The sequence below is a fragment of the Desmodus rotundus genome, chromosome 5 (genome assembly GCF_022682495.2).
Source record: "Desmodus rotundus isolate HL8 chromosome 5, HLdesRot8A.1, whole genome shotgun sequence".
In the NCBI taxonomy this organism is placed as follows: domain Eukaryota; kingdom Metazoa; phylum Chordata; class Mammalia; order Chiroptera; family Phyllostomidae; genus Desmodus; species Desmodus rotundus.
In genome coordinates this window covers 166,774,465-166,798,435 of record NC_071391.1, presented here as the reverse complement: position 1 = coordinate 166,798,435, position 23,971 = coordinate 166,774,465, and the positions used below count along the sequence as shown (strand labels likewise).

Here is a 23,971-nt window from a genome sequence, read left to right as displayed (position 1 = left end):
GTGTTGGGCAAGGGCTGCCTGGGTGCCGCCTGTGCGCTGTCCACTCTTGGAGACCAGTTTGTGCCCCAAGAGTACCTGAACTCCAACCAAAATCTGTGTTGGCCTTTCCTGTTCTTCACCAGTTCTGACTGGTGTAAGCCCTCTCCCACTGGGGCTGCTTCAGGTGGGGTGGCACCCAGCACCTGGCTCAGAGGACTGGCAGCAGTGACACCCAACCCCCACACCTCCCTGACCTGGTGGACGGGGAGCGTGGCCCCTGCCTACTTCCTTTATCCAAAGAGCACAGAGCACAGGAGCTGGATGGAAAGGAACCTGAAAGGCTGCCCGGTGAGCACCCCTCCTCAGAGGGCCAGTGCCAGACGATCAGGCTCCGAGAAGTGGCCGGAGTCATGGTAACTACGGCAACTCAGACTTTCAGCCACAGACTTTCCAATCAACGTGGAAGGATGGGACGTGTTTCCTGAGGTGAGGTCTTCCTTTGAAGAGAAGTACCAAGCAGTGGTAAGATTAAACACGATCTGGAGGCCCTGTCCCGGTGGCTCGGTGGTTTGGAGCATCATCTCTACACCAAAATTTTGTGGGTTTGATTCCTGGTCAGGGCACATAACTAGATTGTGGGTTCAATGGAGCCTGTACTAGAGACAAGCGATTAATGTTTTTCTCTGTCTCCCTTCGTCTCTCTCTCAAATCAATAACTGTAACCTTCCGTGAGGATTATAAAACAAACAAACAAAAAACATGGTCTGCTATATTAGGTCCCTTTGAAACTGCCTAATTTTAAAGTCCCTCAATTAAAAACTTGGGGCAAAATTTTTCTTGCCAGCTTGCTTCCTTTATACCTGGAAAACTTGGACGTTCTTCTGAGAAGATATTTTACGTTGATTTCAAAATGCAATACTTCCCTCTCAACAAAAGTTAATTTCAAATAACTCTGCATTTTTTCATTTTGACTATCATCCAAACATTAGCATATTGTATCTACCTTCTGCCACTGCTCTTACTAAAATCATTTCACCCAAAGGCACCCCCACCCCCAACCCAGGCGTGCCTTCTCGCTGCTCCCTCCCGGCGCCTGAAGCTGCTTCTCCTGCGGTGGGTGTAATTCGCCTCCTCATTCTCCAGCTGCTCCCTCTCCCCCCACGTAAAGATGTTCCCAGAATTCTGTTCCTGCATCTCTACTTTCATTCTTGGTAATTTTGTTCACTGCATGAATTTAACTTTTACCTCTAATTAAACAACTCATAAAGCTTTGCCTCCAAGCCTGTTTTTTTTTTTACTTTAAAAAATTTTTTTTATCAAATCTCCTCCCCATTTCTAGCACCTACCTGTCTTCCCACCCAGACACTCGGGGAGGCCTCGTGCCCATTCCTCTCCCACTTCCGCCACGGCTGCCAATGCTCTGTCACCTATCCTCGAGCACAAGTCACCACTGACCGTTGCCTTCCCTCTAAGCCTTTTCGGTCAGTTGCAAGGTTTGGAGACTTCCCGTGTCCGCTCCGAAATGACTCTCACATCCTCTGCACACCCTGCTCCTGGTCCTACTGGAGCTACCTGAGGCCAGGCTGTCCGGCTCAGTGCCCTGGCCACATGTCAGCTTTGGCCAGTCTGTGTCTAACTCTCCACTGGAGTCTAAGCCAGGCTGAGTACTACGACTTTTTTCACTGTAGGATTTTTTGTTTGTTTTTAAACCTTACACAGAAAGCCAACACATAACGTGGACGGAAGCTCCGACACTGTGGATGAAGCTGGGTGAGGAATGGGGATTTCATTCACCACGCCCCCCCTCCCCCATCAGCCTCTGTACTTCTGCAACCTCTGGGCTCAGCAGGGCTCAGTGTCCCGGGGTGGTTGGTCCCCTGCCTGGGGTCCCAATTCCACCTGCACCGACATTCTGCTCAGCAAGCTGCTGGGCCCCAGGACACGGGGCTGCGTTTCAGTGTCTCACACAGAAAAGTACCCAGTGGTACGCACTGAGTTGGAGGCAGCTTACACAGTGGCACATGCATGGAACGTCTGGGTCAGCTGCCACCCAGAAAGGTCGAGCTACCGTGGACGTGCACCAGTGAGCGTGTCCGCACAGCAGGACCAGCCTGGGGAGCGGTAAGAGATATGCAGAAAAGCTGTCTGATGGCTTTCTGCAGGGAGACACACAGGCCCCACAGCAGTGTGCAGGCTCCCTGGTGGACTAACCTGTGAGGCTGGCAGGTGCTGCTTTCACCTATGGTGCATTAGCATACATTTACATATATTTACATACATTTACATACACTTACACACAACATTCAGGTCACCCCCTGCTACCAGGCCTGCATGCTGGATAATATTTTTTAAGAAGGCAGTGTGTGTGGTCCATGACAATTCTGTCCAAACCCAATATTCAGAACAAGATCCACAAAGCAAAACAAAGATCTAACCAACTGATCCCATGCCCGATGAGAACACAGGCAGCAGAGCCCACACCAAACCCTTCTCCTCCACAGCACCGCCCGGCCCAGGATGAGCCGTGCTCGGTGCTCAGTGTTCAGCGCTGGACTTCTGGCTCCGGTGCTGTGACAAACATGGCAGGGGTCGCACCGCCCCCCACGCACATGTCCTCTGTCTATCTGAACAAGCATTTGCTGCGGCTCCCCTGCATGTGGTAGGGAGATCACCTCTGATCCCCCTTCTCCTGACAAGGTCTGAGCAGGGCTCATGGATGGGTCCTCACCTGTGGGAAGGCATGGGAGGGGCCCAGAGAGCCCAGGCACCAGGCCGGGACCAGGAAGCAGAAGGGGGTTGGGGGTGGGGAGCACACCAGCACAGCCCACATGAGGGACCCTGATCAGTGGACTTCCTACCACCCACCGAATCTCTGAGTCTTGGTGAAAAAGCAGCTTCTCGCCCTCCTCACTGTCCGCCTGTGGGGGTTGGGACTGGTACTGGAGGTCAGCTTCCCCCCACTGCTAGCTACCAGGGCTAGGTGCTGCTCAGCAGCTCCGTCAGCCTCTGCAGCTCCTAAGGCTGGGTGGAATGGGTACCTCTGTCCTGCTGGTGTCCCTGCTGCCACACTGCCCTGGGAGGGTGTTGTGTTCACTGCTCCAGTTCACATCTACCCTCCCAGCTCTCTCTGGTGGCTGTGCCCACAGCTGCCAGCCCACAGGCCAGCTGCAGTGGTTCTGAGCATGAGAGGCCCGGGCATCACTGCAGAGCACAGAGGCCCAGTGAGCCCAGTGAGGAGGGAGGCACGTAGTGCGTCTGCACCTTTCACACGCATTCCCTCACCATCCCAGGAGAGAAGCTGCAAGGGGGTACATGGGAGATTACGGGGGGTTGCTGACCCTGCTTGAACTCATCAGGGGTGTTCACTCCTCCTGACACCAGGCCAGGCAGCTGAGAGGGCAGCTGATGCCCCCTCTACTGGGAGACTGCATCGGCTCAGAACACTCTGGGAGGCTAGAGACCAGCCCCAGGAGGGAGGAGCCCATCCTGGGTGGAGTCAAAGCCGCACGGTGCTGTTCAGTCCAGCATGGCGATGCTGCACAGAGACAGCACCACGTCCGTCACAGCCTGAAAGAGGGTGACACTCACCCTTGACATGTGCACTGCTGGGGATGGTTCTACACATTATCTTGAATGAACTGCCCCAGGTCCTTTAAAGGGGCATTTGGCTGGGGAGAGGTTCAGAAGGGCCACAGCAACTAGGAGAACATTCTCCATTGGTGCAGAAGACACACTAACTAGGCTTCTGTGAACTATGTCAGCTTGTAAAACAGTATTGTTACGATTATATGACCAAAAGCAGCTATCAAATGTGAGTCGATTGTGGCAATACATTAGAAATACAAGTTAAGCAATAATGTAATTTATAAGCAAGATATGATAAAATAACCAACCCTCAGAGCTGGGCTCACCGAGGCAAAGCCGGCCAAGGGCTCCAGCTGGCCAGCTCTGAGCTCCTAATGGCAGGGTGGCAGTCACCAGCTAGGTAATACCTCCGAGCTTCACTGCTGGACCGAGAGTGGGGTCCTGAGATGCCCCTCCCCCGCACGACTGGTCAAGAAGACGGGGCTGGTGCCCACGGCTCCTACAGAGAGAGAGGCACCTGACCCACTGCCGCTGGGGAAAGTTACTTAGAGCCTGGGAGCTAAAGCAAGGGGCAGACGGAAGCATAAAACAGGGACACGCCTGTTTCTGCCCAGTGACTCATCGCAGCCAACTCCCTGTCTTACAAACCCAGTTCCTCCCGTATTTGGGGTCCTAACACTGGGGACCACGAGGAGACATGTCTATCAGTCTACCACACTGCTCAGCCCGGGCACGGACGGCTCTGCTTCCCCACACTCGCTCGAGACAGCGCGCATTCTCTGAGGACTCGAGCTGCCCGCACGGTTCGGCCGCCACTGCCAGTGGAAGGAGGAGAGAGAGGGGCAGGGTGCCCGGTGACGGCACGGCAGGCATCCTGGAGCAGCGACGGGGTTACAACTCACGTGGCAGAACCGATGGGGCTGAATGACGGGTCCACAGGCCAAACTGTTCTGAAGGTCGGACTGGTGAATAAAAAGGGAGGCTGTGAACACGTGCCATTGCCAAGAGCGGGGAAAGGAACAAAAGGTGGGGCGAGGCCACTGCAATGGCAGATTGTATGCAGTTCTGCACTTCAGAGAAATCTTTTCTGATTAAAAGAGCTTTTTGTGTATAATTTAAAAAATGTTAGTATAATGGTTCCCAAATATGCTCTTATGAGGCAGATGGTTAAACATAAAGGCTAGGCTCTGTCTGCAGACACGAAGCCTTCCTTCTTTCATTCGAGGACTTCTCCCGGGAGCACCGTAAGTGGCACTAGGGACACGGGACAAAGCCCTTCAGCCTTCCAGGATCCTAGAGTCCACCGGGAGAGACTAAAATAACCTGGTAACAACTGGCATTTAAGGGGTCCGGAGGGAGGGGCATCCAAACCAGAAAAATGGGGTGTACCTTTTGTGAGGAGGGTGACTAACTGGGGTCTGTTTTGGCAAGTCTCTTTGAGCCCCATTTTCCTTATCCAGAAAGTGGGGCACTGGAATGGATGCTTTTTGAAGTTTTTTCCACCTCTAACATTCTGGAATTTTACAGGAGCTTCTAGGTGTTCAACCCTGCATAAGGGGCCTGCTCTGAACGCACCACGGGGAGAGACGGCATTGTGCTGAGTGGCTGTCACACAGGGCAGGGCTGGCGGGCACGCCCATGCCCGTGCGTACGTGTGTTCACGGTGCAGAGACACGTGCACACAGGCACACGTGTCAGTTTGACCTGGATGGCTCTCATCATGACTCACTGTGGTCTGGAGCTGAAATTGCATTTAGGTGCATGAAGTAATCCGGGTTATTTTTCATTAAGAAGTCTAACAAATTATCTTCAAAACTGCTAACTGTAGAGTTTGCACATACTGTACAACAGAAAGCACAGGCACTTGACAACTGTCCGTGTATCAGTACCTATCGGCCAACTATGTACTTTTAATGCCGGGGGCTACACAAAGTGAGTGCGTGAGCCTCGCCCGACTCACTGTGTTAGCCGACACTTCACCATGCTCACCCGCCATCTCCTACTCTGTGAAGGTTACTTCTTCCTTGGTAAGACAGAGGTCTCCAAGAACAAACTACCTTCTGGCAGAGTGCCAGTCACACCAACAACTGGCTCAGGTACAAGTTAGCAGGCTTTAAAGTGTACAGACTGGTACTCCGTCTCCACAGCATCTGATTCATACCTGTCACCAACGGACCTTCTTTGTCTACGAGCACAAGCTGAGTGCCTGCCACTTGCCAGCTGTTGTTCTGGGGCTAAAGACTCATGAATGTGAGTGAGAGAAAGCATTTGATGTAACTGTAATTTAAGCAAATATAAGTCAATGTAAGATATTTTATTTTTAGCTTTCTTTTTAGAAATGTATTTATAAGCTGAATGTACATCTGTAGAAATGATGCAGGAGTGGCAAAGCAGACTTCTCCTGGAGTGTAGTGAGGTGAGAGCAGGTGGGTTTGGGAAGATGTCCCTGCAAGGACAGAGGACGCAGTCTGAGCAGGTGGACCTCTCTCGGTCATTTCAGTTGCTGTTGGGCGACCTTGAGCGGCACCTCTGGCTGACTGGCCGTCGTAGGGGCCGTATGATCTGGTGCTTATGACACATGCCAGGCCCACATGTTCCCACCTTCCAGCAGCAAATCAGACTTACAAAGTCCTTCTTGGTTTCTGATAGAAACATGATTTCCAGCCTCTCACGTTGTGAGGTCGCAGTGATTTCTCACTATTTTGTATTGTATTAAATATCTGTATGACTTACCTGCTTGAAATTGTGTACTCTTCATCACCAGCTCCAATAAACAGCATATCTATAAACTCCAACAGAACAAGCCTTGAGCTTTAAGAATTAACATCGACTTTTCATAAACCCGGAGACTGGGCTTGACGATGTCACTGAGCCCCAGTGCGCTGGGACCTTAGGTCACGCAGTGTCTCTGTGATTTCATGGCAGCGGGGCATGAAGTGCACGGAGCAGGGCCTCAAAGACGCACTCCGCACTGACAGTCTCGTGGGAAAGGTGAAGACTCAGCCAGAGGTCAAGGGAATTGTCCCTGTCCACGTGGCACCATGGTGGGAGGGGCTCCTAGAAGGCAGGCCCTGGGCTCCTCAACTCAGTGGGTTCCCACCCCAGGCTGGGAGGCAGGGCTCCCACTGGGCTCTGGGGCCCAGGCCAGTCTGTATACAGAGCTGTAGACTGAAGGGCACGTGGTCATCAAGAGGGAATTAGCCTCGTTTCTCAGTATTTGAAGGTGATATCAGGAATTGGTGTTTTTTAAAATTCTAGGTTTCATCTTGCTAAAGAAATTTGTTTTTAAGTCATCAAACTCCAACAGAGATGATATGTAGCAGGGGACTCTGGGACAACCCCCAGGAGATGACATACTGTCCTAGCTATTTGTCCTCCGTCAGAATTGTCTGAAGGACTGAGGGGTTTGAGCAGCCCAGCAGTCTGTTGGGGGGCCGAGACTCTGTCCAGATGCCCTGCGACACCGTGGTGACAGTCACGTGGTGGCAAGGAGGGCTGCACAGAGGAGGGCTCCTTCTGAGTGACTCGTGCACTCACATTCCTAGAACCTACACAGTGAGTGCACACCGGGGGGCGGGAGCCGTGAGTCTGGTCGGGGCTCTGGCCTAAGCAGCTTCCTAACAGTAGATAAGTCACTTCATTTCTCCCACTTTAAAATGTGGTAGGAGGATTAAATGGTCAAGTTCTCTTACGGTGTTTTTCAAAGTACTAGAAACACTGTGGGAAACCAGCGCAGACATCCAGGTAAACTCCAAACAGGGCAGGTCCAGAAGGGGACCCCAGCTTCTGCTCACAGTCTCTGTCCCATGTCCTCCTGGCCCCAGCACCGGGGCCCCGCCACTCCGTTGCTCATCTCAGAAACTGAGGGGTCCCCAGTAAGCCTCTCTTCCTTTCAATCCCCATATCCCCGAGTCTTCATGACTTTATCTCCAAGACATGTATGAAATCGTTTTCCTCTTGAATGACACACCTTTTTCCAAGCCCTATTGTCTCACCTGACAGAAACTGCCTTCCAGCTGGCTTCCCCACAGCCGCCCTTCCCCGAACACCCAGCTTTCCAGGCTGCTCCCGACAGCCTTCTCTGCCTTCTGTCAAACGCTTCCTGCACCACACGCGAGGGCACTCCGGTTGCACGCAGCTCCTCCCACTCTGGGTGCAGAGCCAGGGTGCCCTTCCCTGCAGTGGGGGCTGTGGGCGGTGTGGCCACCAGGGAAACTGGGACCGCTCCTCCGTGGGTGTAGTGACATGTCCCTGGGGCCATCCCCAGGAACCCTCTGGAAGGAGGGGAGGGCTGCTAGTGCCTACAGCCCACAGCTTAAGCAGATCATGTCCCAGTGAGATGCGTGAGGCTGGGTCTCACCCAGATCTTCCCTATCAACTGTCCTCCCCCTCCAGCCCTCCTGGGTGGCCTGGGCTGCAGAGCAGGGAGCATGTGCCACCCACGCTCTCCTCCTTGGGACGGGCTCGCCATGACTGCCTCCCTCCAGCTCCCCCAGCATCCCCTGAACCCGTGTCCACATTGTTTGCAGGTTTGGTTTCCAGACCACGGTATTGCGTCTCTGGGTCTGCTCTGAAGAACACCTAGGGAAGACAAGCTAAAATACTCCGTGTGATGCAAATTACACTGTATGAAGCGGTTAAATGACTTCTGTGCTCAGGGTTACAGAGCTATTCAGTGACACGGCTCCCTTTTTTCTCTCAGGAGCCCTGTTGTAAGGTGTTACTGAAAGTTAATGTTAAGTTACCATGGGGAGCCCATGGACTTGCTCCCTGTTTTCTCACTGACGGCCACCCCAGGCAGGAACAGGAGAGGCCCCGCCCTGCCCCCCATGGCCCCTGCAGACTCCCCTGCGCAGTGAGATCAGCAGGAGCCCAGCTCCCCCACAGCCCCACAGCCCTCAGCTCCATGCGGAAGCCTGACTTGTGGGCACCTGAGCCTGTTCTGACCCCAGCTCTCACCCTTCACTCTTGAAGGCCCCTCAGTGGCAGCCTCCCAAGTGCATGGCCAGTGATCCAGTCCTCCTGTTCCTCCACCGCACTCCCTTAGTTCCCTCAAACCGTCTGGCCTTGGGTCTCAGCCCACCAAGACTCAGAGACTCCCTGGTGCTACCCAGCCCCAGGGCTCCCCTGGTGACTTCTGAAACTGCCCTGCAATACCCCTAACAAGCCCTTCAGCCCTACCACTAGCCCTGCCCGCCGATTCCTGACTCTCAGGATGCAGCTCTAACTCCCCAAGTCGGGGACTCTGTGGTGGGCAGCGGCAGGCATTCAAAATAACAACCAAAAGCGGTCACCAGGTTCTACCGTTCAGATGCTGGTGGAAGGAAGCCTGGTTCGGCATTTCCGGTGGCCTCTGGGAAAGGGTGCTAACAAACATTCACACTGATAATGTCCACGGACCCATGCTCAGCAGGGGTCAGGCCAGCCTTCTGTCCCCGATACCCGATCCCAGCTTCCTACACAGGCTGGTGCTTTAAAAGGATCGGTGTCTGTTCCCGCTTTAAAAATAATTCCGTTCACAATGAGGACTCAGCGTTCCGATCCTTGTACCCCCACCTCTATTTTGGGCCGCAAGCCCTGTTATCACTGAGCAGAGTGACATTCGCAGCAGGTACAACTGACACGCGGAAATTCGTTGGATCAGCTGCACTAAATGGATCTCGGCTCTTGCACGGGTGATGGCACAAGTAGGTGGCGTTGAAACATGTGAGTTCAGAACCCTGTTCGTGGTCCATTTCCATGTAAATGAAGGCACGTGGTGATGCACCAGAGCCAGCCCCCAGCCTGACGGAATGCCGCCTTGAGCAAGAAAACTGATAAAGAATAAAAGAAAACGGGGTTTTTCTTCCCTCCCTGCACATAAGATTTATGCAAGAAGCTCCCGGCAGCACTAATGAGAGTTCGGCATGTAAATCTCCCATGAAACGATGGGAGATTGCCCTCATTCATCACTGCGCAGCAGCAGCAGGCGGGCATGGCGCCGGGACCTGCGCCCTTCCTGGGGTTGCTGAGACAGCAGCCTCGGAGCCGGCGCAGAGCTGCACGCAGAGGGCAAGGTGCAGAGCCGCCAGGGTGGCTGAGCCAGAGGTCACAGCGTGCCACCCACCGCTCTGGACGCACAGTAGCAGCAAGAGAAAATGAACTCTGGCTCCCATGGATGGAATCCGCTTCCCCTCACAGTTTTACATTTTTCTCAGGAGAGCAGGCAAAAGGTCTTAAATAAGATCCCAGCAACTAGCAGTCCCCATTTTCCTGTCCTCTGTTCGTACAGCTGAACTACGTGCACCCATGAAAGTAGAGAGAGCGCCCCTTTGCAGACGGGCCCTCCGTTTCCTGCCCCTACATTTACGGATGGTCTGGGCCTCCAGGACCCCACCTTCTGTCCGGATCCTGGCCTCTCTGGGTTTGGCACTTATGTTCCTCTACCCTCTGCTGTTCCCTGAACTGCTGGGTCCACTCTGTTGACCTTGCACGGAGCACGGGGAACCTGTGCTGGCAGCATCTATCCCTCAGAGCCACAGCCACCTTGTGTCCCTTTGGGACCCTTGGTGAGCCCCACACAGTGGCTGACACATGAATACCTGGGGAATACAAACAGTGTGTTGAAAAGCAGTACACACACACAAAACAACATTCTAGAGGTGCCCAGGGGCCTGCCCTGTGCAGAAGCTCTGCCACCTACCTGGGTGAGCGCTGCTCGCTCCCCGCAGGCAATGCACCAGTGTCCATGTGTGAGCGTGCTCTTGAACGCACCAATGGGAGTGCTACGCATGTGGGTTTGCGCCCTGTGGTTTCTCATTTCACAACCTATGCTACGCTAGGCTCACAGAAGCTCCCTCACTTAAGAAAACAATTCCTACTGGTCTTCTGCATGAATACAACACAACTTATTTGACCAGTCTCCTACAGATAAATAGTTGTTTCCAAAGTCCCACAAATCTATAATATGCATAACAAAATCACCTACTCTTCTAAAACACTTCTTCTGTGACAAGTGCCGTGTGATTCATCTGCTCCCCCCAGAACCCTCTAGGTAAGAATGCCGAGATCACCCCACACCCAGACAAAGCGCCTGCGGTGCTCAGAGGTCACCCAGCTCAGGTAACGCCGTGGGACTGGGCGGGAGCACAGAGGCGCGCTCACCGTGCACTGCCTTGTCGCATTGTGTGTCTAGAGGGGAGAATGCTCACGTGAGGGGTGTGCTCCCCCTGAGCTTCACTGGTATAGCTAACGATGGTCCAACCCACTGTCCCCAGCACTGTCACCACCCACCTGATTTCCTGCTGACAGGTACGCAGTGCCGTGACGCTGTCACTCTAGTCTGAATTATGATGTAAGGAGGGTGAGCACCTTTTCTAAAGCTCTTTGTGTCATATCTGAAACACCTTCCCATGCTGTTTGTCCATTTTTAGTTAATATGTTTTGTTAATTTTAATATGCTAATAAGTCTACCTGTTTCTGCTACATTCAAAGAGGGTTGTTTCTTATTTGTTTTGTTTATTGATGCAATACTAAAAATGCATACACCAAAATTTCTATCTTTTGAAAGTGATTTTGATTAGGGAAGATTTATTCATTTAGCTCCTTTATTATCTATGTGTAACTTTAACACCTTCTTCAAGACTCTATTGTGTTATTTATTATGCTTTCAAAAATGTCTATTGATTCCTACTCATGAACTTCGCATTGGATTTAAACTGGTCACAAGCACCTCCTCCAACACAGGGGCTCCGTGCCTATTTTCCCAGTCCAAGTGCAGCATGTCCCCCCGAAGGGGGAGAAAGCACCTCCCGTGGCCCTTCTGCAGGTTCTGTGTGACGGGCTGTGTGACTCTCCTCCGGGAGTGAGGAGAGTCACCATCCTTCACTGCACAGCAGTCTTCAGGGGCAGACACACTGCACAAGGCTTAGAATGCTGACTCAAGGTACACGTCTCCACAGTGTGGGAGCAGCTTTAGAAGCTCAACACATGACTTTTTATGATAAAAATTTGGCTAACTGAATGTAGAAGGAACTGTAGACATCAGCAGACAACGCGGTTTAATTGAAGTTGTCACTAGTTATTTAAGCGGAATATGCTTCTCCAAACATACTAATAAAGGTAGATCTCCATAAATAAGATTGTGCAAAATCTTTTTGTGGAAAAAGCGAAGACCTAAGACACGAATGCAAACCACTACTGGGGAGGAACTGGGAAGATGGCAAGCAGAGTCCCCATCTGGCTCAGTCCACCACCGCAGAACCTCCCAGCCAGGCTGTGGGCGCAGGTGTCTGCCCTGCTGCGGCTTCAGCAGAGGCCTGTGTTTGGTCTCCTCGGGGAGCTGGCCGAGGCCCCTGCTGCGCGGGGCAGTGTCACCTGTTGGACTGGTCGGACCTCGGAGACCACAGAACTGAGCCACACGCCATCCGCATGGCGCCGGCGTGGTCAATGCCTCAGCGTTTTGTTTCCTGGAACCCAAGCTCTGAAATCCAGGTGTGGGAAACCCAAGCCGCCCTGAAGCTTTCCCAGACCCGGGGGGCACCAGGCATTGGTGGGCCTCCCCACCTCACAGTCCCCCAGATGAGGATGTGCAAGGAGTGCTGCGCCCACGGAGCAGGCTTACGGGGCACACATCTGCTCAGAGCAGACGCTCCCCTCTGCTGACCCTGCGACTCCCGTCCCCCCGGTGTGCCCTGCATGTGGGAAGCTCTTTACGATGTATGGCCACCTCCATGTGAGTCTCTCCAGGTGCCCTTTGGTCCCACATGACTTTGCCTACATTCCTGCTCAGCATCAACCGAAACATCACTGACAGAGTCAACAGTGCTCCGAGTAGAGGAAGGAAATGTCAGGGTCTGCACTTCCCATCCCACTCCGGGAGCGGGAACCTGCCGAGAGTGGGCGCCCCGCTCCATGAGAGCAGCGGTCTGCAACTTGGATACCACAAGTCGTGAAGAATGCAGGTTTCTACTGTTTCCTACCAAATACGAGGAAACCAAAGCTCAGACTCTTTAATTATTTCTTACTATCCCTAACAGTTTCTAACATCAGATTGTAACAAATACTGTACAATGAAGGGCAATGAAAGTTATAGACGTACTTAAGCAATATGAGTAAGTTACTAGAAAGTGATTAAAAACACTGTTTTATGATTTAGGAATGACCTTGACAAACGTGACTCAGAGTGCTTGGCTCTTTTCCAGGAACAGGCACACAAGAGCAGTGAACTACAAGCTGGCCCAACGGTGTCGCACCGTTAGGAAGAATGGTGGGGTTCAGTGTTAGCCTGGCCGTTCTACAAACTCACGGTGTGTGTGTGTGTGTGTGTGTGTGTGTGTGTAATGGTTATTAATACACTTGTAAATAAACACATGATACTCATGTATCTATACATAAATGCTTGTGTTTCATTGGTACGTATATTTGTATTATGCACATTTTGTACACTTATATTACAAGTATTTGTATGTAAATACGCACACAAATGTGTAAGGTACACGCACAAGTCACATACCCTGTAAGTCCACGTGGTGCAGACACACGGCTCTGCAGACAGGCAGACACCTGTCCCGGGGGAAGGACAAATGCCTACCTCAGGCTGAATCCTATCTGCGCCATTTACTGACTGTGAATGTGGCGCCAGACGCGTTGTTTGCTTCCTGCTCACTAGTGTCCTCTAGTGTGAACTGTGGAGAAGAGCTGTGCCAATCTCGCGGGGACGGGATGGTCCACGCTGAGCGGGCTCACTCTTCCGACCGCACTCAGCGCCCAGCACACATTCAATGAGCACTCACCCACTATGCCACCCTTTGTAACCTGCTTCCTTCCCTGCAACCCCTCGCTTGATCTGTGTACAGCCCTTTCATTGATATTTTATGGAAAAGGAAAGACGACCTTGAAGGGATTTACCCAAAGGCATACAAATGGTTATTGGTTCTGCTAGGACAGGCCTTATGGCATTTGCTAGCTGTTTTAAATAAATTTGTTTCAGAGGGTCAAGGAGCACCGACTTGTCAGGTTCGAGCCATCTCAGCCGACTCCTCCTGGATGCACAGCACACGTTCAAATGGCCGCCATGAACCCACGGCTCATGGGTTCTTGTTGGGAGGCCCGCAGCACAGTCGCCAGCATGGAGACTGGACGCAGAGTGCGATCCCTCTTTGGGCTCCAGCGTGGAGGAGCCTGCACTTCCTAGAGGGCCTGCTGCCAGGGGGCTGCAGGTGCGCACAGCTGCACAGTCCCAGTGGCTGACCTGGACACACTAGGACAGAAAATGCCCTAAATCTAAATCCTGTTCTGCGGCACTTCTATTTCCCCGTAAGAGCAAGACCCAGAGTCCTCCTTCCCTGAGGACGCTGAAGGACGTGAGCAGCTGTGGACGGGAAATGGGACTCGGGGCCCGTGGGCAGTCACAGCAGGAGGACCTAGGGGTGTGGAGGTCGTGGGGCTGGGACTTCTGAGTGATGGCCGTTCTAACGCAGGCCCTTTCCCCAGAGTATGTCTGACTCTCAGCTACAATTAAAGGCCAGGACCAGCACAGGCTCTGTCCCAGGGACCCAGTCCGAGCAGCTGCATGAGAGCAGCCCCCCTGGAGCCAGACGGCTGACTGCAAGAGCACTGGGTCCCGGGGACAGACAGAGTGGCAGCAGAGCAGTGGGTGCAGGTGGTCACTGAGCTCGAGGATGGAGGGCAGGTCTGCAAACCCCTGGAGTGAGCCCCCCTGCTCCAGACTCCACCTGAAAGGGCCCTGAGAAGGGACCACCCTGTGCCCTCAGCTGTGGGCCACAGAAGCCATGCGGCACACGCCTCATTCCACGGACACCACACTGAAGTCAGGGGTCACGTCCTTTGTCCTCATATGCAGCTGCAAGCGCCAAGCGCCTGCTTTCCACAAGTGCACACCTTGACTCTGCCCACCTCTGGGTGTGGTGTCTAAGTCACTCCCAGACCTGTCATCTAACCAGCCAGCCTTTCAAGACTCAGTTCCAGGGTCAGCTCCTCTTCAAAGGCACCTCGGACCCCAAAGGTCTCTTCCATGTCCTCGGTCTTCTCCCCCAGACCTCCGCTGACTCAGCGAGAAGGGCCGAGTGCCTTCTTGAGGATGGGGACTCGCGGGAGCACAGAAAAGGGCTGGGCACAGATTCTGCAGGGGCCACGCCCTGTGTGGTTCAGCCTGTGAATTCCTCGAGGGCCACGGCCACAGCATCTTCGTCTGTGTACCTGCAGAGACTCGGAGTGTCCCTGAAGCCAAGCGTGTGCTCAAAGGGGCGAGGGACGCGAAGCTGATGAAAAACGACTAATGCACACTTACTCCCTGGTGTCTGTGACGGACAGAGGCAGCTGTGTCACAGCCTTTCCTCTGAGTCATTTTTTTTCATTATCTTATTGTAATGCTACCTTCTGAATATTTTTATTCAGCTTGGAACAGACTGGGATTAACAACTGAAATTTGAAGACTACCTGGAATTAACAATTTGTGTTGAATTTGGATCCCTAAATAAAGCTCATTTCTATCCTGGGGCAGAGCACCTAAGCCTGCCTCAGGTGCTGTCTTGGCTACTTACTGATACGTCATCTAATGACAGTCACTCAAGCCCCCTCATCTCCCTTTACTGACCTCTGAACCGGAAAGAGCGATCGCTCAGCCTCCCAGCGCCAGGGGACTTCAGTGCTGCCTGGAGGCTGCGCACATGGTAGGGCGTGGTCACCGACAAGCACTCACTACACCACATGTGACAGGGGCAGGTGCCTAACTGCACATTCAGAAGCCCCGTGCCTCTCCATGTTGTCACTGCTGGCAGCGGTCCTGGGTGATGCCCACCGACTCTAAGTCTTTGTCACTAGTCTCTCGCTGAGGCAGTAAAGCGTGCTGACCCCGAAGGCAGGGGCTGTGGGAGACCTTTCTGCTGAGGCACCACTGCTGGAGAAGAACAGCCTTCAGGAGACTGAGTTTTAAGAAATTAACAGAAATTGTATCTTCATCCTCAGTGCAGATTTCATAAAACTCTGCATTCAATGTTATTCTATCATGACTAGCTGTCCACCAGACCAGACTCAGAGAAAAACCTGTAATTTCAGAGAAAAGCTGTAATAAAATCTGAATTTCTTTACAAGCTGAAAAAAAGAATTATTTTAAGGTATGGTCCATGTTCAAATTGGATGGGGAAATCCACTACTATGAAGTATAAAGACCTCCTTTGTTATTTCATTAAGCAATTTTGCCATGTGATCTCTAGGTTCAATGCAATCCTCATCAAAATCCCAATGTCAGCTTTGCAGAAACAGAGAGATCCACCCTAAAACTCACATGGAATCTCAAGGGACATCCCCCCAAAGCCAAAACAATCTTGAAGAAGAAGTTGAAGGCTTTCACTCCTGGTTCCCAAACTTCCGACAAGGCTACAGTCACCAGAAGGGCGCGGTGCCGGCCAAGAGACAGACGACTGGGCCAGTGGGCAGAGCAGCGCCCGGAAGTCCACCCTGGCACGTGCGGCCCCATGCCTGTCACCAAGGCGCCAAGACCATTTAACGCAGAGAGAACAGTGTTTCAACAAATGCTGTGGGAAAACTGGATATCCATGTACACTGTATGAAATGCAACGACTAAAATTTTAACCCAAAGTAGAGCGCTAACTTCATGTGAGAGCTAAAATTATAAAACGCACCGAAGAAACCAGAGAGGAGCAGCTTCTTGGCACAGGATCTGGCGATGATCTGTTGACTGAGGCACCCAGAGCTCAGGCAACAGAAGAAAATGAGACCACAGCAAAATGAAAGACTTCTATAGACCAGTGGGCACTCTCAATGGAATGAAAACACAAACTACGGAATGGGAGAAAGTATTCGCAAACCCTATGTCTGATAAGGGGTTAATATCCAGAAAATATAATAACCCTGCAATGCAACAACAACAACAGCAACAACAAACTCAGTTAAGGCAAAGGGCCTGGGTAGACAGCTGCCCAGGGATGGCTGGAGTGGCCAAAACCATGGGAAGAGACGCTTGACATCACCAGTCACTAGGGAAATGCACATCAGCACCTCCGGAAACAGCATTCCACACCCGAGGGCGGTTGCCACGGCACACAGAAGAACAGCACAACACAACGCGTGTCGAGAGGTGGGAAGGAACGGGAAGCCTTGCACACTGTTGGCAAAGATGTAAGCTGGTGCAGCCACTGTGGAAAACAGTGTGGCAACTCCCTAAAAAGCCAAAAATAGAATTCCGTATGATCAAGCAATTCCTCTTCCAGGTTTGTGCTCAGTCCCCGAAGCAGAGACAGGCAAACAGAGAAACAAAACACAGTCCGGCCCCGCAGTGGAGGCTCATTCAGCCTCAAGAGGGAAAGATGTCTGACACGCGCAGTAACGTGGAAGAAGCCGGGAAACAAGTGCTGTGAAGTCGGTCAGTCACAGACAGACACTGAGTGTCCCACTCACACGAGGCCCCCAGAACCGTCAGAGGCATAGTGACAGAGAATGGGGCAGAGGCGGGGAGGGGGAAATACAGAGGGACTGCGGAGTCGGGGAGAGTGACAGTCTTGGGAGGAAAAACGTTCTGGAGGTAGATGGTGGTGATGGTCACACAGCTACTCCTGGACTGCACACACGCAACGGGTTAGCATCGTGAATATTGTTAGACATATTTCACTAAAAAAACCCTAACAGCCTGAAGTTTTGCAAAGTGAGTGACTTCCTAGATCCATAGCAGCTCCGAAGGAGGCTTATCAACAGTGACTGACGGCAAACTAAGAGGACCGTGGGCTATGCAAATGAGGCCCTAATTGAAGACCTGACCAATTTCTTTGAAGGTGAAAGTCCCTACCTGGCTTTTTTTTTATTGTTTATATATACATATATATATTTTTAAATTCTTATTGTTACTCAATTACAGTTGTGTGCCTTTTCTCCCCACCCTCCACCCACCCCTGCCTGGACTTCAAAGGGGCTCCTGCACGACTGCCTGAGCAGACCCACCGCAGTGGCCACGGAAGTGCTTCTGGGCACCGTGCTGGGGTGACAGAAGACTGCGTGAGTCTGTGTTTAGAATACATGACACAACCTGACTTTACGTTGTTTGCTTGTTAAAATGAAAGGACACTGTGCTCTTTGGCAAATAAAAAACCCATTCACAAACCCACCTCTACACTTTTTCAAAGGAGAGCATCTTAGGGTAACTAGACTGGGCAGCGTCTGTGTGTGGCCTGAGCAGGACCCAGAACCCTTACCTTTACGTGTCTCCTCGGGGAGCCATGTGTCTGTGGGGCCGACGAGAACCTTTCTTCACGGAGTGCTGTTGATAATTTCGAGATACAAACACTTGATTGGATTCGATAACTACATTTTTTTTCTCTTCCACCAGATGTGGGTCACTCTAGGGAAAAATAAAAAGGCAGAGAATGAGGCCGACAGTCACCACGAGACAGAACCCCCACGTGAGGGGCGTGACTCCCAGGGCAGTTTGCACTTGCAGACAGTGGGGAGAGCGCAGGCCGGCCGCGCGCACAGACCCCCGGAGGCGCAGCAGGGAGGCCTGCAGGGAGGCCGCATCGCAGGCATTGACTCACTTCTGGTAAATGGCTCACCACAGAAAACTCCTCTAGAAAACTAAACCACTGCTTGTGACATAAAAATTACAAAAAATGGCAAACACATGCTATATATAAGAGTTACCTTTGTGATTGAGTCTAAAAAGTATTAAGGCAGTATGAAATAGGCAGAGGCTAATTGGAGAAGCACATATATGTGTCTATACATACACAAGGGACGACTCCCCCAAATGGAATTTATTTATAAAAAGTTATGTATTTATTCTTTCATTTTTAAACTTCAGTCACCTTCAAAGTATTTTCCACTGGATGTAATGCACTCATCGAGACATTTTTTCCACTGCTCAGAACAGTTTTGAATTCGTTAATTTTGATGCCTTTTAGTTTCACCTCTTCCACACGGGCAAAACGTTTCCCTTTGAAGACTTTTTTCACCCAGGGAAACAAAAAAAGTTGGTCAGGGTGAGATCAGGGAGGGTGGAGCACAGGGGTCATGCTATTTTTGGTCAAAAACTGCTGAACACTCGGCATGGTGTGGATAGGTGTGTTTGTAAATCACCCATCATGAAATGGGCAAATGCGTTGAAAGAGTCTTCAAAAAAAAAAATGCACTGAAGCCGAACGCAGCCTCTCACAACAATGCCAGTTGGTCCACTGATGCAGATGGGCTCCTAGAACACTCACCTAGTGGGGGAAGCCAGTATGACAAGGGGCCCACCCTCCAGAATATGATTCCAGGTTTTTCTGTTTCCCTCTCGTATACACAGCTTATATCATCAGCAGACTGTCATACATGTTTTTATTTCTGTCCTTCTCTGCTATAAAGACAGTAAGTAAGCTGCAGTCCTTTCCATCTAAAAGACTTTTACAAGAGTAAGCTAGTTGCTAATTAAAAAAGAAAACAAAATAGAATCTCTCAATCATTTAAATTTTTGTTTTTTATAACTACAAAGCAACATCCAAATACAGTGTTAAACTGAGGCTAATGCATACTCTTCTATTATTAATACTTATATAGTGGGCACAGTGATTTTTAACATGTTCTGAGATACTACTAAATTGGCTAAAAATGGTTCAGATAGTATTCAATATAGTGGTTTTATGAAAATGCATGTTAATTCCCAACCTATGAAGAACATCAAATAGACAAATTTAAATAAACCTTATCATCGAACCCACATAAAGCAAAACAATCACGTGACTGAGAACACATGCGCAGGACAGGTGCTAAGGACCAGAACCGCTTCACCTGATATATTGCTCACACCGTGCTAAAAAAAATCACACTTTTGTAAACTATTACATTAATTTATGCAACGTCCGACTCCTGTGGTAACGCCAGACACTCACCCTGGCGGCTATAAGCATTCTACGGTTTTCTAGCTCGCGCACGTCATCATCTGGGGGAACCCTCGGGGTCTGGAAGGCAGTGCAGAGAGAGGCCTCCTGCTCACCGAGAAGTGTAGGCCAGTGTCCTTCCTGCAGATGTCTGAAAACTGCCAGGTTTTATTTTTTTATCCTCACCCAAGGACATGCTTATTGATTACAATAGTCAGGTTTTCCATTGAAGTGTTAAGTGTCTACAAAATAGGACTTTGTGACCAAAATAACAGGTTGTCTGGTGTCTGCCCCATGTCCCCACACACATGTCTGCCAACGGGCCTTGGGGACGCCCTCCTCTTTCCCCATGTGGAGCGCTGTGCCCTGCTCTCATCTCCGCATGTCACCGTCTCTGTCTCCCCTCCTCGGGTGACGTGGTGACGGGTTCCTTCCCTGGTTCCCTTGAGCTCGCCTGCAGACCTGAGGCATGGTTCCTCTTCTGGAAGAAAGTTCACCACAGGGATTGCAAGGGACCCTCTTCTGCGAAGTGCGTTCTCATCTGGGGTCACATACAAGCTGCAGGTGAAAAGCCACCACCAGTGGACCACAGGCTGAACCCCCTTGAGGGGCACATGATGCTTCTTACAAATATATACCCACACATACATGGTCTGTCCAGAAGGGATCCAACCATATAATAGGAAGAACAGAGACATTTACTGAAGAAGATGCAAGGTACAAGAAACATTGTACACAGGTCAATGACACCTCAGTCCCCTTCAAAGCAGGCCCCTTGGGACCTCACACATTTCTCCCAATCGCCACCAGCTGCCCTGTTGTATTTTCCTGAATCTTATCCATACTCTGAAATCTCTTCCCTTTCAAAGGTGATTTTAGTTTGGGGAAAAACCAGAAGTTGCAGGGCGCCAACTCTGGGCTGTGGAGGGGCTGAGTCACCTGGGTGATTGGATGTTTTACTAAAAAACTCTTCACAAAGATGTGATGCGTGAGCAGGTGCGTTGTCCTGGTGAAGCTGCCAGTCACCAGGTGCCCACAGCTGCAGCCTTCTGAATCATCCGAATAATTTTTGTGGAGGAATGTTCAAGCTTAATGCAAAATTTGATGCAGATTCGTTGCTCTACTCGCTCAGTCATTTTGAATGTGATGGCCACACAATACACGTGCTCACTCAATGGCATCTACCGCCCCCCACTGACCAGTACAGTGAAGTCATCATTGTTCACGCATGTGCATCCCAGTCCACTCTCCTTGGCTGCCAGGTCACATCGATGTCACGCAAACTGTTCTCATTATATTAACAATGGCTGGACTTTTTCTGGACAGACCTTGCTATTCTGATTTAAAACAGTTGGTATGTAAATACATATTTCAAGAGTAGCACTCAAAAAAATAGAATTAAACAAACTGAGGTGATTACTCTCTTAACAATTACCTTCCACTGTGTTAAGAACTCCTAGAACAATCCCCTGAGTGAGCTCCCTTAGAGACGTGACCTGACCAGACGTCCCCTTTCCCAGTCCTGTAGAGAGTGAAGGACACTGTCCCCGTCGTTCTGGCTGCTCTGAGCAGGGAACTCAGGTACAGACACAAACACAGCAGCCAGGCGGGGGCGCCTTTGAAGACTCAGCTGCACTCTGTCCTCAGCTAGAGCTAGACCGACACCTTCCTCTCACCCACGGCCACTTGCTCAGAAAACATACAGGGCTCCTCCACGGCAGTTGTCATGTGAAATTACCCTACCTGGCTTTTCCCGTGTTTTAAGAAGAGATGCTCGCAGACCCACATGCAGCTGCACCCCACAAACCCTAAAGCCCCGTGTCCTCCAGCAACACTGTCCTGTGAGCCTGCAGGACGTCCTCACAACCAGAGTTTTGACACTGAGTCTTCCTGCCGATCTCGTCCAGATCTCCTGGCTTTACCTGCACTCACTCTGGCGTGTTTAACTCCACATGATTACACTTGTGTAGGGCCACACGTCCACCACCAAAGCCAAGACACGAACAGCCATTGTCACAAGGGTCCCTCATGTCCGTTTTACGAGCACACACACTTTTCTTTCCGCAACTTCCAATCTGCTTACTTCTGTGAAGTTTGTCATTTCAAGAATGTCCTATGTAACACAGGGACCAGACTGGTGGCTGCCAAAGGTGGGGGGTGGGAGTGGAGGAGGTGAAATGGGTGAAAGGGGTCAAAGGTGCCAACTTCCACTTGTGAAGTACCTAAGTCCTGGGGACGTGATGTCCAGTACGGTGACCACAGTTAACAGTACTGTGCTGCACATTGGAAAGTTGCTGAGAGACTAGATCTTAAAAGTTCTCATCACAAGAAAAAAATGTGCAGCTGTGGGGTGATGGGTGTTCACTAGACTTACTGTGGTCATTCCACAACAGACATGAATACTGAGTCGTGCATACACCTGACACTAATGCTGTATGTCAATTATATCTCAATAAAAATTAGCACGTTCTAGGCATGGAACCATACAACCTGGGGCCTCCAGGGATGGGTTTTCTCACTCAGCCTAATCACCTGAGGCCCCATCCAGGTTGCTGTGTGTCTCAGTAGCGGGCTCTTCTGCCGTGCGGAGTGGGTCTCCAGGGTGTGGAGGGAGCATGGTTTTAACCGTCCCCCTGTTGAGGGACGGCAGGGCTGTCTGCCATCTTGGCTGCTATGAATAAAGCTGCACCTGGCGTTTGCCGTCACTACTCTTTCCTTTAGCCGTTCTGACAGGTGTGTGGTAGCATCTCACTGTGGGTTTCATCTGAATTTTCCTGATAGCTAGTGATGCTGAACATCTTTTCATGTGCTGACTTGCTGTATGTCTGTACACCCTCTTTGGTGAAAAGTGTGTCCATGTCTTTGCCCATTTTCTCAGTTCTTTTCTTCTCACTGGAATTTAGAGATTTCATTGTATATTCTAGATACTAGTTCTTTGCTGAATATTTTCCCCAGCTTGTTTCTTGCCTTTTCACTGCTGTAGGGTATAATGCGGAACAAAAGCTTTAGTTTTGATGAAGTATAAATGCATCACGTTTTCCTTTATGGATCACATGTTTATATATCTATGCAATTATTTTCTGTTTTCCTCCACTGAAAAATGGCCCTCCATTATGGCAGAGACTGTGTCCTCTAACTTACTTCTAATTCCGAAAGCCTGCTGCGCCTGGCACAGAGCACACATGCACGACACTGTGGAAGGAATGCACAACGACACGCACACTTGGTTTTAGGTCAGTGTGTCGTTGGCGGTCGTTTATCGCAGTCATTTCTTCTTTACTGATGTTTATAAGAAAAGACTGATTTTGACTTTCCTCACTCAACAAGGGTACCATTCAAATTACTTTGGATTAGTTATGTAGTACATAAAAAGCATGATTTGTCCCCAAATTCAAGAATGAGTAATTACTTCATGTTTGGTTTTTAGACTAATTATGCATTAAGAGACAGATTGAAATTTCATAACATATCTTGTTATAAAAAATAGAAGTTACCTTTTGCTTAAAATTTTTGCTTTGGGACTAAAGAAAACCAGACTTGCTTATTTTCCTTCCCTCTCTCCCTCCCTTGTCTTGCCTTTTCTTCTTTCCCTGCATTTGTTTCTAAATGATGAGTAGAGAGGAATTTCCCAGTTGATACCTGTAAGTACTTCTCCGTATATAATATAACTGGCATGTTATCTCTAGTGTCATTATGTTAAAAACCTACTTTAATTGTCGCTCCACTATTTTTCCCTTTAATCCACGTTTTTAAACAGCAGCAGCACGTGGTCTGCAGTACGAGAAGCCTGGCCACAGCACCACCACTCCCAGAGCTGGCAGATGCGCTCCTCGCAGATGTGCATTTTATGCCCGGTGCCCCTGGTGCTCCCTCCTTCACTAATGGCTCCCATGACGTCTGGCTCTGCACTAAGAGCACTCCACACTGCCCTGGGGCTCTGTGAGCCCCATGCCCAAGCAGGCAGGGCTGAGTGACCCCACAGACCTCTGAGATCACCTGAACCACCTGAGAACCAGAATCCCATTTGAGCCCCTCAAAGTGGTTCTGTTGAGAACAAAAGACATATTTATTATACCAGTTTTAAATATGGACACTGAAACAGCTGTATTTAGTGCCTTTGTTGACCCCTGCAACAACCCCCAAAACCCCGGAGGAATTGGTCAGCAGCTGTGGGGACACGCAGTTAGCCAGGGGGAGCACCGGTCAGTCAGTGAGGTTCTCAGAGGGAAGGTGCGCGGAGGCCACAGACGCTGCTCTGCTCCAGGGAGAACACTCTGAGGCAGCCTCCTGTCCTCGCCCTCCTCCTGCTCTCCATGATGAATCCGAGCCTCCTGGGCCCTGGGAAGCACGCCTTGACGAATTCCAAAAACCGAGAGTCCTGAACTTGAGACCATATGTGGTCTGCCAGGCTGCAATGATCAGCCCTCAAGATGAACAACTTAAAAAATGTTATAGGTATTCTCATCAAAGTTATATAAATGCACAGTTCAAGGGTCAAATCGCTGTATGTGACTCGTTACAAAAAGCAGTGCTCTTCGAGT

At 50.6% G+C, this 23,971-nt stretch overlaps 1 protein-coding gene across 17 annotated transcripts in view; it reads right to left on the bottom strand.

Moving 5' to 3' along the window:
* Window positions 1-23,971, bottom strand: part of MYT1L (myelin transcription factor 1 like) — a 351,165-nt gene that overhangs the window by 119,383 nt on the left and 207,811 nt on the right. For all 17 annotated transcript variants that reach the window (XM_053924170.1, XM_053924160.1, XM_053924168.1 and 14 more), the window contains exon 4: window positions 17,772-17,917. The gene's annotated coding sequence lies outside the window, so the exon portion shown is untranslated. The remainder of the gene's footprint in view (window positions 1-17,771; window positions 17,918-23,971) is intronic.